The following is an 18,963-nucleotide window of genomic DNA, read 5'->3' as shown; positions in this document are numbered from 1 at the left end:
TATGTTGGAAAAATAGTTTAATATAGGCATATTTTTGAGCCCAAGTTGAGTGGGCCCCGAACGTCTTTTGGGGCGAGTCCGAAGAGGTGAAGTGTTCCTTGCCATGTGGCAAGTTACACGGTGAAGACGGTTCGTCAAAACCATTTATGAGTGAATGGGAAGTTGATGTCGTTTTCGAGTCTAACATTAATTTTTTATTTTAAAATTCATTTGAATTTTTTCAATAAAAATTATTGTGAGAATTTAATTTAATTCTAAATTCAAATTTTGAGTTCTTTTATAGTTTTCTAAAGTTTGTAATTGTGGGAATTTAATTTAATTCTAAATTCAAATTTTAGGTTCCTTAATAGTTTCCTAAAATTAGTACCTCTTCCTTTATTTATTAAACTAGTTTAATATATATATATATATATATATATTAAATGGTTTAAACAATAAAGGTGAAACAGTTCCTTAACTGTTCCAACGGGTCCCTTTTCAATGTATTTGGAAATTTGTTCCTACTACGGTCAAAACCACACTTCAAATTTGAATAGTAGAGGGTGCACCTGTTCATAGGCTTTATGCACCTTTTCACTATTTATTTGGACTTGTTCGGGGCAGTGATTGGTTGCCTATATATACTGCCATAAATCCAGTATTTAAGAGATCTGAAGAAATCAGTCTGAAATTTGTTCTTTCTATCCATTTGTAATCTTTAGTACATTATTCTTCATTTATAATTTTAGGAATAAATATTCAGAGAGTTAGAACACAGGTTTGGTTCGCCGAACAAATTGTTTGGAGTGCTACTACAATTTGTGAAGATCATTGTATCCTGGGAGATAGACGCCACTCAACCGTAAGCACCATAGCGAGGCAAATCTATCTTAAGGATAGAGTGTCACACACTCAACTTAGTCTTAATTTTAATTCGGTTCGATAAATAAATCTGGTATGTTATTTATTTATTTCGTTTGAATTTATTTCAAGTTTTTTTTTTTTTACATAGAAGATTGTTCCAACAATTTACTCTAATTTTAATACACTGTTCACATATCTCAAAATATTTTTACATATTTCAATACAATTTTTATATATTTTTTCAACAATAACAACAATCCTTGCACTCCGTTTGAATGGGATGATTTTGTGAAAAATGATAAAAAAATTGTGAGAAAGATTACTCATTTCTCATGATTGGTTTATAGGTTAGAAAATTCTATTCATATATAAAATATATACAAAAATTTTTAGAAGAATGATGTGATAATATCATTATCACAAATAAATTTATCTTTAATAATATTTTGTTTTAAAGTAAAATATTCGTAATGAACCGCATCATTATGTATGACTTTTTTACTATTGATTCAAAGATGAATATCATAAGCAAAATCTTCTCTACAAAAAGTGTGAGTGAATGAGTGACATGAAAGATGTGATGGCAGAAAGTTAAGAAAAAGACAAGAAAATGGTATATTGGTCAATCTAAAATTAAAAAAAAAAAAATTATTTTTCAATAATTACTTTTGTATTCTCCACTGCGGCTGTTATTTCAAAAAACTTGCCAATATCCCGTACTTATTTTTCTTAAATCCCACTTATAAGTAATTTTTCCTTATTGAAATCCACTTTTTCATGGGGCGGAGTCCGGGAAGCCGATGCCAAATTTCAAAGCCAACGAGGTAAAGATGATAATATGTAATAATTTAGGGGTTAATTTTTTTTTTTTATAAATATGTAGTAATTTAGGATTTATGTTATCTAAATGGGAAATTCTAACATATACACCCTTGAAAGGGGTGCATTATATGCACCCTTAATCATGTCATTTTCTTTTTTAATTATAATCGTTTTTCTTCTTTAGTTATAATATTATTTTAGTTATAAGGCATGAATTCTTCAACGTTATGTTTGGTTAGAGGATTTGACAAGGGATTTGGAAATGAAAAGAGAAGAGATGTGTAAAACTATGTGAAATATAAGTATATTTTATTCAAATTTTATCTAACATTTTACTTTTCTTTTTCTAATCCCTTCCCAAATCCTCCAACCAAATGCAGTGTAAGAGAGACTTATGCATAGGTCCTAATAGGTGGACTTATTGTCTAATAGGTTCTACGATAATTAAAAACGTTTGTCATCAAATAATATTAAAAAAAGTCAATAATTGTTAATTTTTATCAACAGTTTGAAAATTGTCACAAAAAAAATCACTAATTATAAATTTTAGCGACCGTTTAAAAAAGTTGTTACAAAAAAAGATACTAATTTTTAATTTTTAATGAAAATTTAAAAAATTCGTCACGAAAAAATATCACTAATTATAAATTTAACGACAATTTATTAAAATTATGACAAAAAAGTCAATAATTATAAATTTTTAAAATTGTTACAAAAAATTATATTTAATGACAATTTATTAGAATTTATTTTCAATAAAATTTGATAAAAAATTAAGGTCTGGCTTCCCTCTAGTCCGTGATCGGACTGGAGGGTGCTGTTGGGCCCATGGGGGTCCACCACGTGTTTCGTTTTTGATAATCTGAATCGATGTGTAGAACTCGTCAAGTACTATATTCTTGTAAAAAATCATGTTGATCGGATATCTATAGCTACATGATCAAATTAGTTTTGTATAAAAAAAAAATAGGCAGTGAAAAAATAAGCAGTTGATAGAAATCTGATCCGATGAGATAGTTATCGATATCCAATCAACGTGATTTTTTACAAGCATATATTACTCGATGAGTTCTACACATTGAATGGTTCGGATTATCAAAATGGGACCCATATTGGGCCCCTGTAGGGCCAACAATATCTTCTAATCCGATCACAAACTGAAAATAAAGTGAAACCCAAAAATTAAGTCCAACCATTAAAACCCGTTAATAGTTACTCATTCTTTTCTTTTAATTATAACTCATGGTTTTTCTTTACTTATTATTTTACAATGGGCTATACAATAAAGCCTTGTATGGGGTGTTTGGGAAGCCAAGTTTGAGGCTAAAATTGCCTCAAATACTAAAAAAGTCAAAAAGCCTCAAATACCATAAACCAATAATTTATATTAATAAAAAAATAAAAATAAATAAAAAAAGGCAGCTGGACAGTTTCAGCAGCCTACACTGTCAGTGCAGCCCCAGCCTAGTCTCACACATAGTAAGTGACACTTTTGCCCCTTTAGAACAATTTTGAAAAAAATGAGATTACGGACAAATTTGTCATTTCAGTTTCAAACATCGTTTCAAATGCATTTTTCAATACAACAACTCAAATAAAAATTCATCCTATCTTCCCAAACACAAAAACTAAAATAGCCTACTAAAATAGCCAAAAGCCTAAAAAATAGCCACTTTCCAAACACCCACCAAATATACCTTCTTTTTCTTGGCTCTATCCCTTGTTTCTTCCTCAATTTTAGGCAGTTCTCTCTCTCTCTCTCTCTCTCTCTCTCTCTCTCTCTCTCTCTCCAGTGCTCTGTTCTCTCACATCGAAAGGTATAAATCTTTACCTATCTATCTATATGTGTATATATATATATATATATATATATAAATTACTTGTTAATTTCTACGTAAACTGCTCTAAAAGTTTCCAGAATCTTGGAGATAATCATTGTCATTTGAAAATCCAATATAAACAAGCACACATGTATATGTATACACGCATGTGTGTATTTTCTTGTAGATTTGTAAGTTATATCTATTCTTTTATTAAAAGGGAACAACATTTTTGGTGTCATGAAGCCACTCCTAAACAATTTTTTCTCAATTTTTCCTAAATGACCTTAACTTATTACACTTACATCAGTTTTTATTAGGGGTAAAATGATAAATTAAAACACCAATTCCACTTTCCACTTCCCACTCTCCACGTCTAAAGCAGTTACAACATCTTCCTTGAATTGCATTTTGCATTTGATTTCAGTGAAAAGTACTGTATAACTTCACTGTATTTTTCATACAAAAATTCTGAAACTCCCCTATATCTTCATTGTATTTTGCATACGTTTTGAACTTCCACACCGGGTTGATGCTTTCCAATTGCTGCATCACACAAAAGGAACTACACACCTGCATACGGTAAGCAATGAGCATCATCTTGAGGCTTGCAAGGGCTCCATGCATATAATGGTACTTCTATTCTATTGCTGATCAAAAAACAGTTTGGTTTTTCTATGTTTGTTATTTAAAATAAAATTCAATGCTCTAAAAAAATCATATAAAATGAGTGTCTTGGATTTTTTTTTTGTATTTTTTGTGTAATCATACTTTCCTATTTGGTTCAATTTTTTTATCAACCATAATTGTGATTTTTTTTTTTGTGTGTGTGTAACACTATTAATTTTTTTGCAGGTTGCTTTATGACTTTGTGTTGTTCATAATAAACAACTTCTCGGGTGATTCTTTATCGACACTTATCTTGATTTTTCTGTGTTTGTAATTTAAAATAAAATTCTGTGCTCTTAAAAAAATCATATAAAATGAGTGTCTTGGATTTTATTTTTTTTTTTTGTATTTTTTGTGTAATCATACTTTCCTGTTTGGTTCAATTTTTTTCCCAAAATTGTAAATCATAAAATGTGTGCAATTGTTTAGACTTACACTTAAACAGTTTGGGTTTTTCTTCTTTTTCTTTTTTTGTTCCCCTATTTGGTATAATTCATTCAACTACTGAGATGGACATAAATTTTTTGTTCCCCTATCTTTAAAAAAATACAATATTTACTAATCTTAACTAAAAAAATTGTACAACAAAAATTCATATAAAATCTTAATTTGGTAACATAAGGCTAAAGATTAGTTTGCTAATAATGTACATTGATTAAATTACAATTTTACGTTCGTAAAATGAGCCAAAAATTTTCACATGCGTACTTTCATTAAGTGCACAATAATAACTTTGGTTTTCTAATTGGCTTATTATGTATAAAAACACAAAATGTAAATATTGTGAAAAAAATTTATAAACGAAATTCAAAAATTCAAAACTTATATTTTAGCATAAATCAAACGTCACGTTCAACCATCTCTTCAAATTGTTTTGATGCAATTTTGGACATACATATATGACAGCATTAAACTACAAAAAAAAAAAGATGGAATTGACAAAAAATGAAGTACGTAACTTTTGTTATATATACAAACCTATAAGTAGATTACCATGTAACAATGTTGCACATATTTATGCAACTAAAAAAAAAATTATAATGTTAAAATAATAGTAATTTTTCTTCAAGTATATTTGTAAGTTTTGTTTTCTAATTTTTTTTAAGAACAATTCAAATAATGTTATGAGAAAGATCAAGAAAAAAAAATATATATCTATTTTTAATTTTAATAACTGTTGGTGTCCTCCTTATCTATCTATTGTCTGTTCTGTTATTAAAAGGTAACACCTACTTTGGATTTCTTATTTGGGTTTTTCTTTATTCTTAAATTTTTGTTTGTGTTTTTTAGGGGAAAAAAAACTATATAAATTTATAAATTTATTATCTATAAATTTATTTGCTTAATAAAATTTAAAACTACATTTGTACATAATTTGTCAAGGTATCTTATTTTTGTTTTTTAATTTTTATATTTTTTAGAGTATGAGTCCAAAAAATTTGAAAAAAAGAATTGGAAAAAAACAAGAGAAAATTGATTCATCGCAGTTGATATATCATAATAAATAAATAAAATAAAAAGAAATTAAGAAAGAAAAAAGTTTCAATCAAAAAAATTGAGAGAAGGAATTGGACAAAACAATGAAGAATTGATTCATCACAATTGATATATCATAATAAAAAAATAAAATAAAATAAAAAGAAAATTTGAGAGAGAACCTTTGGGCGAAAATAAAGCATACTCAACTCTATATTGGGGGGGAAAAAAACTCTACAATAATCCATCAATAAAATAAGAATAATTTGAGAAAAAGAAAAAAAATTCAGTCAAAAAAAAAGTTGAGATAAAGAACGGGAAAAACCATGGAGAATTGATTGATCACAATTGATATATCATAATAAAAAAAAATAAAAAATGAGGAAAAAAAAGTTTCAGTTAAAAAATTGAGAGAAAAAAATGAAAAAACTGTTTCAGTAAAAAAAAACCCAACGCTAGAACTCAAATAATAAATAAAATAAAAAGAAAATTGAGAGAGAAAAAAGTTTCAGTTAAAAAAAATTTTGAGCGAAAGAAAATGGTGCAAATGGGTTTAAATAGGGTGATTATATGCATAAGAGATTGAAAAAGAAAGGGAAAAATATGCTCTATTTTAAAGAAAGTGAACAAAATCTTGGATGACATTGTGAGTCATCGCTACTCTCACGCCCTCCTGCTCCCGTTGTGCTGCATTTGGTACCAAATGGATTTTCGTTTTGTAATAATAAAATATATTTTTTTTAACAGCTTTTTTTTTGTTTTTTAAAAAAAAATTAAGAACGATGAATTCTTTCTTTACAAAAAACACAATAAATAAATAAATTTTATTTCTTATTCTGTACTTTTTTTTTCAAAGAACTTGATAACATAATGGAAAATTTAAGGACACTGTTTTTTTTTTTTTTAAACACACACACAGAGATTTAAGATTAAAGAACCCCCCCCCAAAAAAAAAAAAAAAAAGCTACAGAACCTGATAACATAATAGAAATTTTAAGAACATTGATTTTTTTAAACAACATACGCGCACACACACATACAAAATTAAGAAAACAAACAAACAAACTTTTAATACTCTACTTTTTCCTCTCCAAAAACCTGATTACATAATGAAACTTTTTAATAAAGAAAATAAAAATTATAATTAACAATATTACACTTACCGTGCAAGATGAGCAGTAGATACATATTTTGAACAACCACTCTATCAACTTGCAACAAAACTATAAGATTGCAATGTTCTTGAATAGTCTTCCTCCACACCAAAAAAAATAAAAAAAAAATTAAAAGAAAAAAACCAGAAAGAAAAAAGTTCTTGAATACTTGAATAGTCTTTCTCCAAAAAGAAGAACAAAAAGAAAAAGAAAAAGAAAAAGTTTTTGAATAGAGTGAAGATGGTGAAATATGGAACTTACACAGCAGTTTGTTAAAAAAAAAAAGAGAGAGAAGATGGTGAAAGGTGGAACTGCACAGCAGTTTGTGAAATGTGGGAAGTGGAAAAGTAGAAGTTATTTACTGAGTAGTAATTTACGATTTGACCCTTCATTACAAATTGATATAAGTTTTAAAATAAAAAAATTATTTAAGAAGTTAAGGCTATTTTAGGAAAAATAATAAAAATTTATGAGACCATGGCTAAGTAGATGTTCCCTTTTAATAATAATAGAATAGATAGATATTAATTACTTGTTAGTTTCCACGTAAACTGCTATAAAAGTTCCCAGAAACTTGGAGATAATCATTGTCATTCGAAAATCCAATATGTAAACAAGACACATGTATATGTATACACGCATGTGTGTATTTTCTTGTAGATTTGTAAGTTATATATGTGTATATGTATTTATGTGAGACCCTATATTTGATTTCTGTGGTTTGAAGGCATGTTCTTTGATTTGTGGATTGTTTTAGTTTATAATTTGATCTGTTATGTTCAGGTAATGGCGTATAGGCAATATAATTTTGTTATTCTCATAATAAATGTTTTAAAATACCCCCAAATTGACATATCTTAACCATGATTAAGATTTACATTTTTTAACCCTAGTTTATGCACTTGGGTACACTATTTCAATCTCTTGAAACAATTGATGTTGTAGTCGTTTACTAATATGTGTAGGAGAAATATTTATACTGTGAATTACATTTGACAAAGGATTGTTTAGAAAAGAAACAAAAAATTTCAGCAGTTGAGCCGTCAATTTGGGAAAAAACTAAAATAAATAAACATCGCATATATGGGTTAAAATCATGAATGAAACCTTGGTAATGGATGAGGTCACCAAAATTGAGGATGAAACCAGTTAATGGTATTGTCTTCTTCTTATTCCGATCAGGCTTATCCTAAAGAATCCCTACAAAGCTAACTAAGATCTATATAAAGAATGAGCATGATAAGATATTAAGGAATTAGTCTTTTCTTTGTCTTCCTCCAATGTACAGACACTCGAACTTGCGGAATTCAATCTCTCAAGCTGAGTATTCCGTTTCTTTGATTCATTCACCCTACGCGATCATCCACTTTCTTCCAGTGGAGAAGGGACAGACCTTCCCTGCCTAGTCGAATAAGTCAAAGCGATTTTCTTGGGGAAATTGCAAACAAAAAAAAAAACTATGGTTTGATCCTTATAACAAAATAAACTGAGTTTTTAATTTTATCAATTCAAATCCTAAACTATTGATTTATTGTCAATCTAAACCATTTGCCTTTTTTCATTAAGTAAAACCAACAGAAAAAATGTATTTTAATCATTAAACACAACAAAAAATGGTATTTTAGACATTTTATATACACCTACATTGAGTTTAATGTTTACATTCAAATACCCTTTTTTAGTCGGTTTTACTTAATGAAAATTGACTAATGTTTTAGATTAAAAATAAACCAAAAGATTAGGGTTTAAATGGACAAAATTAAAAACTTAAGTTTTATTTTGTTACAAGAGTCCAACTCTGGTTTCTTTTTGTAATTTCTCCTTCTTTCTTTCTTCTTTTTTTTTTTCCCTTCTATGAGTTGATTATAGAAATCATTAGATATCCCTGCTTCGATGTGATGTTATTTACAATTTGAGGTTAATGATGTACTGGTGAGTGATCATGTATTATAACAAAGGACAAAAAGTTAAGCAGATTTCAGCCGCGAAGAATTTCAATTGGAATTGAATATGTAATCTGCTAATTTGTTGTTATTCTATTTCTTTTTGCACATCATCCTATGATTTATGAACAAGGGGACAATAGTGTTCAATGCTTATGCAATAATTCAATATCAATTTGGCTTCCATTTGGTCGCATTTGAGCGTGGACCATAGTTTTTAATGTTTTTTATGTGGAGCTTCTGCAAACTGCATCAGGTTGACTGAGGAAAATGGATTCCGGTTTAATCAATGCCAATCCCATTGTCTATGAAAAAAAGGAGCATCGAACTAGAACAGCACCGGATGATGTCAACGAGTATGCTGTGGAGCCCCTTGACCAATTAGAAATCTTTGATATCCTTTGAGTTTGATTATTACATTCGATGCTCTGTCATATCCATTGTGTTTTGTCAGTTATATATCTCACAAATCATGCGTTTCTTTGCAAGGCTTGGTGTTGATATTAAAATTCACTTGTATGTAAGTGTATTAGAATTTAGAAAGGAATATGTAGTTTAGACATGTTGATCAAATCGAACTACATGGGTGAAGTTCCTATTCAGCAAAGTTTTGCTGCTTGTCCATATCTCTTAGACAAAGGGAGCAGACGCAATTGTAAGGAAGCACGTGCCTCTATGTGGTTCAAAACTTTTATGAGTATGTAAAACTTCCATAGAAACTTTTGAATATTAATGACATGTTATAGAAATTATCATGAAATCCATTTAAATTTGATATAAAATTTAATAAATGTGTGGTGACTATCTCACCGCAACTAACATTTGCAGTCAATATGCATTACATTTGATTGTGTGTCTATATACAAAAAGTAAAAGAACGACAATACTTTTTGTGTTAATTGAAAATTTTGTCAAAGTGGAGGAGGAAAGTACAATAGGAAGATATAGTACAATATTCACTGGGTAAAAGAAGGCTCTTTAACAAAGAAAAAAACAAGCACAAGAAAATAAATGCTATACATTTGTCAAAGAATTAATGGAGAATTTCTTGGGAAGATGCTACTCTCCTTGGAAGCAAAACTATCATGTTCTTCTCATCAAACAAGTGTATCTTTTCGTTGGAAGCAAAACTATATTTTTTATGGCAACTAGTTATTCTTACTCTTTATATCGTTTTGTTTTGAGCTTATTTATTGAATAAAATTAGATACTATTTCTTAACATCCGAGTATGATGGATATAGTTTCATACCAAATTATACAAGGGAGCTAAGTAGTTTTGGAAACTCTGTACTTCTCTTAACATTCTTACATCATCTTAGAGACATAAAAGATTCTGAGCATCCCTATTCCTTGGAAAAGCTGAAAGTTATGTGAGAAGATGCAATTGAAGTAAATGACAAGCATAACTGTGCGAGGTAGAGACAAATCCTCCTGTATTGGTGGAATTTTAAGTTCTTATAAATTAAATATGGTTTTTTTTTTTTTTTTAATTCAGGGTGACATTCACTCCAACAATTGAACATTATAGTCTGGCAACTGTGATTGGCCTTTGCTTGCGAGTGAAACTCATGCTCAGCCTGCCTATGCGGTATAAGGTATGAGCTTTTGTTTTGTAACGCACTCAAAATAACAGCATTAAACCCATTAACATAGACATGCATTGATATACAAAAGCTTCGCATTCTTCTATTCATCAGAGTACTTCATTACAAAAGTATCACATGTTAACAACAAAAGCAAATGCCCTACGGGCTTACAGCTTTCCAAGTTAACACTTGGTTACAAGAGAGAGTACTAACTCAATTACATATTAAGCCCTTGGCTTGAATTTACATGTAATACATCAAAAGAAATAAGACAACAAAAGTGTGTCCGCCTTTAGCCTCCCAAGCTACGTCCTTGGAGGTGGCATGCTACCTGTTCCTGAAAATGATATTCCCATATAGGGTGAGCCACAGCCCAGTAGACATACACTAAACCAAATATGAACAATGACGAAAAGATTAGTAATTGATAGATGGCCAACACTGATATTTTCCCTTATCACACTTTACAGTTTCATGACATACAAGTCCATGTTACAATCCATTTTCCAATTCTGTTCAATTCTCAATTTATAACCATGGCTCAGAACCTGGCCAAACAACTCATATGAGGCAATAACTCATATTAAGCACTTTCTCATTTCATAATAGATAAGCATACTGGCTATATCACACACCAACAGATAAGCATACAAGCTATATCATCACTTCCATAGATATGCATAAGAGCACTATCACACTTCCAAAGACAAGCATATGGGCTCTGTCAACACATCACTAGATAAGCATATGAGCTCTATCTATGGAGTCCATCCCCTATCTCCTCCCAACAACATCCGCTTTAGAGGTCCATCCCCTATCTCCCCCTAAACTGTGGAGTACATCCCATATCTTCTCCAACACAACACAATGCATATAAATAAAAATTGTACACATCATCACACAACACATAAATTTAATGTATTCTTTCAACCGTCATACTCAATGACACATTCCAGTGATTAGTTTCAGTCTGCCTAATCATCATCCGTTGTCTACAACAATCAAGACTATCCTCCACCGATAGCCCAAAGCAGTTATTTCTATACAGAAAATAAATGCAACAATGGATATATAATCAACATTTCAACTAGGTGAGTGATAAATGATCCAACTACACCCTTTAACCCCTTCCTTTTCCAATTTCCACATTTTCAAATCAATCCCTCATCTCCAACAATTAATTATACAAATTAATCAATCAATGTAATTAGGGCATTTTCCATAATTAACATTACAACCCTTAGGTTCCATTTTCATTAATGTTTCAACATTAATTTCACCTTTCCATGCCAAACATGCATTTAGGTTTTATATAAATAAAAACCCCAACTTTTGTAAAATTACACAAAGGCCCAAACTCTCTCGAAATTACCCAACAACCCCCAACATATCAAAATGCAAAAAATTTAAAGACAAAGCACATAGTAAGGAGTAGGTTATCCCTACCTCGAAGTTAGAGCTCGGATGGAGAAGAGACCAAAACCAAAGTGCTCCAAAGACCAAGATTTTCGGATCAAAACGACGCCCTTTACGATCAACACAACCTTTACAAAGGCCGAAGAGAAAAAGGACACTCTAACTAGATCAAACCCTAGAGAGAAGGGAGTTTCTAGAGAGAGAGGCTCTCAAAAATGGTTTTTAGAAAAAGTAGGAGAGAGAAAGAAAAGCAAAAAGTGATTTAAAATCACCCAGCGGATAACTCATATACGTATGACCCGCTCGAGTGGAGAACACAACGCTCGAGCGCCAAGAACAAAAATCTGAACACGCTCGAGCGCAATAAGGCCCGCTCGAGCGCCAAGACACAAGAATAAAGCACTTCCGCTCGAGCGCGAAAAGCAGTCCACTCGAGCGTAGATTTCCCCCTCCCAGGACTTATACCCAGAAAGTACTACCCGCTCGAGAGCCAACAAACCCGCTCGAGCGCTACCGCTCGAGCGTAAACAAACCCGCTCGAGCGTAAAAATCACATCTGCAGAAGTTTTGCAGGAACACGAAATACTAGAGGTGTGGAATTCCCGCTCGAGCGCAAGGAGACCCGCTCGAGCGGATCGCCTAAAAACTGAACAACAAGGAATTGAAACCAAGGCCTAACCAACCTGTAACAACCCTGCTCAAAAAATCCTAAAACTCGATCAAGTGGAATTAAAGGACGACAACAAGATAGATACCACTACCAACTTCACGGAACCGAGTCCGGAATACAACAGAACAGTAAAGGGACAACCGGGATCGCTATAACCTCCCCTCCTTAAAGAATCTCGTCCTCGAAATTAAACACAAGTTTTTCAAAAACAGGTTTTCTTCATTCTCAACAATATTACGACATAATATTAACCATTTCGACCCATTACTGGTCAATTCCATCTCTTTTCAAGAGGCATTTCACAACATATATTACAAGGGCATTATCAACATGCAATTTCCTTCAATTTCCAACAATTTCCAATATACATGGTTCACAGTTCATATCATAATCAACTTCCCATATCAAGGTAAGTTCTACAACGTACTTCAATTGAACCAAAACATTACCAATTTTTTACAACTTAAGACATATATAAAGTTCTTAAGTCCAACAACATTACAAAATTTAAATACAATTTACTCATCAATGAACAAGTCCAGATATTTCTCGCGGACCTCCAACTCACGTTCCCAAGTGGCTTCCTCCACTCCGTGATGTTTCCGAAAAACCTTTACCAAAGGGATGGTCTTGCCACGCAAGACTTGATCCCACCTATCCAAGACCCGAACCGGTCTCTCCTCATACGAGGCATCCTCATCTACCTCTATGTTGGTCCAATCTAACACATGCGATGGATCCGGCTCATACTTCCGAACCATACTCACATGAAACACGTCATGAACTCCGGACAACTGTGGCGGCAAGGCTAAACGATAAGCAACCTCGCCAACCCTCTCAAGGATCTCAAAGGGGCCAATAAACCGAGGGGATAACTTCCCACTCTTGCCAAATCTCATTCAAACCTCGCCTAGGTGATATTTTCAAGAAGACGTGATCACCTACCTCGAACGCCAAAGGCCTCCTCCTATGGTCGGCATAACTCTTTTGGCGACTCTGGGCTATAACAAGCCTCCTACGGATAAGCTCAACTTTCTCCGTCATCTCCCTAACTAACTTCGGACCCAACAAAAGTGCATCACCCACCTCGGCCCAACACACTGGAGACCTACACGGTCGGCCATACATGGCCTCAAACGGTGCCATACCGATGCTAGACTGAAAACTGTTGTTGTAGGCAAACTCCACCAATGGTAAGTGCCTCTCCCACGTCCCACTAAAGTCAAGGACACAACCCCGAAGCATATCCTCAAGGACCTGAATAGTACGCTCGGACTGCCCGTCAGTCTGAGGATGATAAGCCGTACTAAAGGTCAACTTAGTACCCAAGGCACTCTGCAAACTCTGCCACAACCTAGCAGTAAAACAAGGATCTCTATCTGAGACGATCGTCACTGGGACCCCGTGCAATCTCACTATGTCCCGAATATACAAGTCGGCAAGATGGTCTACCGAATCTCTCATGGGCATAGGAATGAAGTGCGCCGACTTAGTCAACCGGTCTACAACCACCCAAATAGCACCACTATCCCGCTGAGTCCTCAGAAGACCTACAACGAAATCCATAGTGATATGCTCCCACTTCCACTCGGCAATAGGCAAGGATTGCAACAAACCCGCTGGCCTCTGATGGTCGGCCTTCACTTGCTGGCAAGTAAGGCACTTAGACACGAAAACTGCCACATCTCTCTTCATACCCCGCCACCAAAACTGGCGACCCAAATCCTGATACATCTTAGTACCTCCCGGATGCACCGCAAGGCGTGAATGATGGAGCTCTCGGAGTACTTCCTCTCGGCAAGACTCCGGCACGAACAAACGGTCTCGGTATCTCACACTCAGGTCGGGATACATCGTCAAACCCTTCTCAGCCTTTCCACTGGAGATCTTCTCTCGGAAGGACTCTACCTCACGGTCACCTCTCTGTGCCTCTAACACTCTAGTCACAAGTGTAAGCTGCGCAATAACAGAAAACAAGGCCGCAGCCTCAACAGATTCGCCCAGATGCAAATCAAACTCGCCAAGTACACCCAACATTCCCCATTCCCGGATGGCTATACAAGCTACATCACTAATGGATTTCCTACTAAGGGCATCGGCCACAACATTGGCCTTCCCCGGGTGATAGTGCAACTCAAAATCATAGTCCTCAATGAACTCCATCCATCTTCTCTGCCTCAAATTCAAGTCTCTTTGTGTAAAAAGATACTTCAAACTCTTGTGGTCCAAGAACACCTCGAACTTCTCACCATAAAGGTAGTGCCTCCAAATCTTCAAGGCAAAGATCACTGCCGCTAACTCTAGGTCGTGTGTAGGGTAATTTTTCTCGTGTATTTTCAACTGACGTGAGCCATAAGCTACCACTTTCCCCTCTTGCATCAACACACAACCCAAACCCTCTCGTGAGGCATCGCAATAAACCGCGTAACCCGACCTTCTCTCCGGAATAATCAAGACCGGAGCGGTGGTCAATCTAACCTTCAACTCTTGGAACGACTTTTCACAAGTCTCACTCCATACAAATTTGACCCCTTTCCGCGTCAATCTAGTCAACGGCGAAACTAGCCTGGAGAAATCTTTCACAAACCGACGGTAATACCCAGCTAATCCCAGAAAACTGTGGATCTCAAACACACTCTTAGGCTGTGCCCAATCTTGCACTGCCTCAACCTTGGATGCATCAACAGACACCCCTTCCCTGGATACCACGTGGCCTAAGAATTTAACCTCTCCTAGCCAGAACTCACACTTCCCAAACTTGGCATATAGCCTATGGGCTCTAAGCAACTCAAGCACCACTCTCAAGTGTTCCTCGTGCTCTTCCTCTGAAGGCGAATAGTTAAGAATGTCGTCCACGAAAACGACTACAAATCGATCCAAGAATTCCCGGAAGATCCGGTTCATCAAGTCCATAAAGACTGCCGATGCATTAGTAAGCCCGAATGGCATCACCAAAAGCTCATAATGGCCATACCGTGTACGGAATGCCGTCTTAGGATATCCTCCTCCCTGACCCTCAACTGGTGGTAACCCGATCTCAAGTCTATCTTAGAGAAACAACGGGAACCCTTCAACTGGTCGAACAAATCATCTATACGGGGCATAGGGTACTTATTCTTGACCGTAGCCCGATTCAACTTTCGGTAGTCGATACACAATCTCAAGGCACCATCTTTCTTTTTAGCAAAGAGGGCCGGTGCTCCCCACGGCGAAACACTAGGGCGGACAAAACCCTTATCTAGCAGTTCCTGGAGCTGAATCTTCAACTCAACCAACTCTGCTGGGGCAAAACGGTAAGGTGCCATAGAAATCGGCGCCGTGCCGGGCACTAGATCAATAGAGAACTCAATCTCTTGGTGAGGTGGCAAATTAAAAAGGTCTTCGGGAAAGACATCCGAATACTCACAAACCACCCTCGGCAACACAAGCTGGGTCTCATCACACTCGCCACTCTCAAAGCTAGCAAGTAAACCACTAAGCTCACTCCGCCCTCGCGAATCATACCCCGGTGGCAGGACACTACCAACCCGGTCTCCCAAGAAATGGAACCACTCCCCGCTCAAGGTACATAACGTGACCCTCTGGCAGTAGCAATCGATAACAGCCCGGTATGACGATAGCCAGTCCATACCCAAAATAACATCAAAACCCTTCATGGGCATAACTACAAAAGGGAATGCAAGTCTATAGTCGGCGACCTTTATATCGCAACCTCTACAACCTTGTTTCAAGATCAGTTCACCCCCAAGAGGTGACACTACACATATAGGAGATGCTAACTGTGCTAACTCCAACTCCAAAACAGATGCAAATGCAGCAGATACAAAAGAATGAGATGCACCCGTATCAATTAACACATTAGCAACCGAGTTGCAAAACAAAAAGGTACCTCTCACTACTGATGGAGCCGGTACCAGATCCTGCGCGGTAACAGCACACATGTGCCCCGTAGGCCCCTGATCCACCTGCTCACCTCTAGGAGCAAAAGACTGCTGCACTGACTGGGATGACGAAGCTCCCGGATTGGCCCTCGAGGCCTGCACAGACTGAGCTGGCTGATAACTCTGCGTCTGTCTAGAACCAGACGCTCCTGAAGTAGCACTCAACTGCGGGTAATACCTCTTCAGGTGCCCAAGCTGACCACACTGATAGCAAGACAAGGGCTGGCCCCTACCCTGACTCTGGCCCTGAGGTCTAGCTGAAGGGGAAGTAGCTCGCTGACCCCCTCCCTTCTGCGGGCAAACCGAAGACTTGTGACCCAGCTGGCCACACGCAAAACAAGTCAGGCCTCCCTGACTACCTCTCCCCGAGCCTGCACTCGACATCGGAAAGGTTGATCTAGCAACTCCACCCTGAGACTGCTGAGGATTATAACCCCTCTGTCTCCTACCATCACCCTAACCCTCCTGGCCCTGCTTGGAGCCTCTATGTTTCTCCTCGTCCTCCTCCTGTATCATAAGCTCCATATGAGCTGCAGCATCCACTAAATGTCTATACTCTCGGATGTAAGACCCACCAACCCTCAACTTGAGGCCCTGCCTCAACTTCCGCTCAAACTCATAGCAACGGCGTTCTTCGGACGCCACCAACTCAGGTGCAAACCTGGACAAACTAGTAAAAGTGGCCTCAAACTCTGCCACAGACATACCCTGCTGATTAAGCTGGCTAAACTGATCTCTCAGCTTCTCCCTAGCAACTGCAGACAAGAACCTCTCCTGGAAAGCATTCACAAACGCCTCCCATGTACTACCAACACGAGCCTTCTCGTACTTCCACCATTGACCCGCATCCCCCTTCAGCTGGAAGGATGCCAAGGTCACTTTCAATGCTCCGTCCTCGATGCCAAGCATCTCGAACGTCTTACTCATTTGTTCTAACCACTCGTCAGCCTTTAGTGGTTCCTTCGGATCCCCAATAAACTCGTCCGGATTAGACCGGAAGAACTCCCTCTTCAAGAAAGAAGGCCCTGCCTCAGCTGCATGATTCCCTGCTCTGAGAATACCCAAAGCTACTCATAGCCTGCTGACCCGCTGGCTCGGCCACATTGGCCTGACCAATTCCCTCCTGTACTGCCGGAATATCATCCGGTAAAGGTACTTCCTGCCTCGCAGGCCTACCACGCCTAGCACCTCTTCCTCGTCCTGACATCCTAATAAAGGTAATACAGAACGTTAGCACATTCACAAATGTGCCAAAACTAAACACTCACGTCCTAATACATGGACAACTGTAATTCACTCCACGTAAGCACATAAACATATAAGCACTTACGAATTTCATTTCTAGATAATGATAGTCCCGAGGCGTTACTAGAGTTCCGGTTAGAAACGGCATTGATCAAGTGCCTTTCCAACAAGACTCCTAGAAACCCAAGGAACCAACCAACATCCTAGAAATTAAATCCCATACCCACATTGTCACATAAGTATGTTATCAATTAAGCACATAGCATATGACATTACATCTAAGTCTCTATCAAGCGAGACAAACCCATTGTGATCCTAATCACTTCCCACGTACCCAAGGTATTCGAACCTGGTACGCTCTGATACCAAGTTGTAACGCCCTCAAAATAACAACATTAAACCCATTAACATAGACATGCATTGATATACAAAAGCTTCACATTCTTCTATTCATCAGAGTACTTCATTACAAAAGTATCACATGTTAACAACAAAAGCAAATGCCCTACGGGCTTACAGCTTTCCAAGTTAACACTTGGTTACAAGAGAGAGTACTAACTCAATTACATATTAAGCCCTTGGCTTGAATTTACATGTAATACATCAAAAGAAATAAGACAACAAAAGTGTGTCCGCCTTTAGCCTCACAAGCTACGTCCTTGGAGGTGGCATGCTACCTGTTCCTGAAAATGATATTCCCATATAGGGTGAGCCACAGCCCAGTAGACATACACTAAACCAAATATGAACAATGACGAAAAGATTAGTAATTGATAGATGGCCAACACTGATATTTTCCCTTATCACACTTTACAGTTTCATGACATACAAGTCCATGTTACAATCCATTTTCCAATTCTGTTCAATTCTCAATTTATAACCATGGCTCAGAACCTGGCCAAACAACTCATATGAGGCAATAACTCATATTAAGCACTTTCTCATTTCATAATAGATAAGCATACTGGCTATATCACACACCAACAGATAAGCATACAAGCTATATCATCACTTCCATAGATATGCATAAGAGCACTATCACACTTCCAAAGACAAGCATATGGGCTCTGTCAACACATCACTAGATAAGCATATGAGCTCTAGCTATGGAGTCCATCCCCTATCTCCTCCCAACAACATCCGCTTTAGAGGTCCATCCCCTATCTCCCCCTAAACCGTGGAGTACATCCCATATCTTCTCCAACACAACACAATGCATATAAATAAAAATTGTACACATCATCACACAACACATAAATTTAATGTATTCTTTCAACCGTCATACTCAATGACACATTCTAGTGATTAGTTTCAGTCTGCCTAATCATCATGCGTTGTCTACAACAATCAAGACTATCCTCCACCGATAGCCCAAA

The sequence above is a fragment of the Camellia sinensis genome, chromosome 11 (assembly GCF_055761805.1).
Source record: "Camellia sinensis isolate YWXY chromosome 11, ASM5576180v1, whole genome shotgun sequence".
Classification (NCBI taxonomy): domain Eukaryota; kingdom Viridiplantae; phylum Streptophyta; class Magnoliopsida; order Ericales; family Theaceae; genus Camellia; species Camellia sinensis.
The sequence above is the reverse complement of the archived record's forward strand: the minus strand, read 5'-3'. Positions refer to the sequence as shown.